We start from the raw sequence: 1867 nt of genomic DNA on the forward strand, positions 1-1867 counted from the left end.
TATGTCAATGTCTACAAAAAATACTGCAATTCTGATAAGATTCATGGCATCTAGAAATCAATTAGGGATAAATTAACATCTTAACAGCGTATGTCTTCCAATTCATAAACATAGTGTATTTCTCCCTTTATTTAAGCTTTCTTCAATTTCTCTCAGCAGTTCTTTGTAGTTTTCAGTACATAGTTGCTGCATATCTTTTGTTAAATTTATTCCTAAATATTTAATATATTTTTGACACTAATGTAAGCAGAAACATTTTTTAAAAATTTCATTTCTGGTGGTATAAAGAAACAACTAATTTTTGTTACACATTGACCGTGTGTTCTATAACCTCGATAAACACACTTATTAGTTCTAGTAGTTTCACTGAAGATTCCTTAAGATTTTTTTTGGAAGACTAGCTTATATTTTTAGAGCAGTTTTAGGTTCACAGCAAAACTGAGCAGAAGATACAGAGGTTTCCCATGTACTCTCTGCTCCAACACATGCATATCCTCTCTCATTACTAACATCCCCACCGAGGCAGTACATTTGTTACAATTGATGATCCTACACTTAGGCATCATTATCACTCAGAGTTCCTTGTGGACATTAAGGTTCACTCTTAGTGTTGTACATTCTACGGGTTTGAGCTGTACAGCTTTTCAACACTTTTGGGGAAATACCAAGGAATGTGATCGCTGGTTCAAATGGTAAGAGTATGTTTAGTTTTATAAGAAACCACCAAACTGTCTTCCAAAGTGGCTGTGTCATTTTGCATTCACGTCAGCAACAAATGAGGGTTCCTGTTGATCTACATTCTTGCCAGCGTTTGATGTTACTGGTGTTCTGGATTTTGGCCCTTCTAACAGGTGTATCGAGGTAACTTGTTTGAATTTGCCTGATGACATATGATGTGGAGCACCTTTTCATATGCTTATTTTCCATCTAATATCTTCTTTTCCCCCGGCTTTATTGAGATATAATTGACATAGAACATTGTGTAAGTTTGTGATTTGATATATGTATATATTGTGAAATGATTACCACAATAAGATTAGTTGACACATCTATCACCTCACACAGTTGTCTTTCTTTACGGTGAGAACTTTTCAGATCTACTCTCTTGGCAACTTTCAAGTATACAACGCTGTTGTTAACTACAGTCATTATGCTGTACATTAGATCCTCAGAACTTATTCATCTTGTAACTGGAAGTTTGTCCCCTTTGACCACCTTCACCCATTTTCCACACCGTTTTGCCTTTGGCAACCACCAGTCTACTCTCTGTTTCTATGAGTTCAGGTTTTCTTTTTAAGATTCCACATATAAGTGAGATCGTACAGTATTTGTCTTTCTCTGTCTGACTTAGTTCTCTTAACATAATGGCCTCAAGTTTCATTCATGTTCTTGCAAATAGAATTTTCTTTTGTATAGATGAATAATATTCCATTGTATGTATACCATTGTATATACATATATATATATATCTCCAGAACTGAGTTTTATAAAATGCAGAATTTATTGAAATTGTCTTTTACAAATTAAAAACTCAACGAATAAGAAAATAAAATGTATTGTAAATCAGAGGTACTGTCCATTCAGATTTAGTGTGACAGGAGAAGAGACAAGAACATTGATATTAATAAGAGAAAACTACCTGTGGTTCCATTTTGAACTTCATAATCAAGCATTCTCTCTTCTGTGATTAATCTTTGGCAGCCTTCTTTGTTTTGGACCATCTTTCCTCTCCCTTCACACCCCTCATCACCAATGTACTTACCCTCAGAGCATCTCTAAGTCTGTGCTGTTCCTCTACCTGTTACCTGAAGATCCATTCCTCGCCCTGTCCATGCTCTGCTCAGTATTTGTTGGGTGCAGCTAATTG

The sequence above is a fragment of the Balaenoptera borealis genome (assembly GCF_965194805.1).
Source record: "Balaenoptera borealis genome assembly, chromosome: 3".
In the NCBI taxonomy this organism is placed as follows: domain Eukaryota; kingdom Metazoa; phylum Chordata; class Mammalia; order Artiodactyla; family Balaenopteridae; genus Balaenoptera; species Balaenoptera borealis.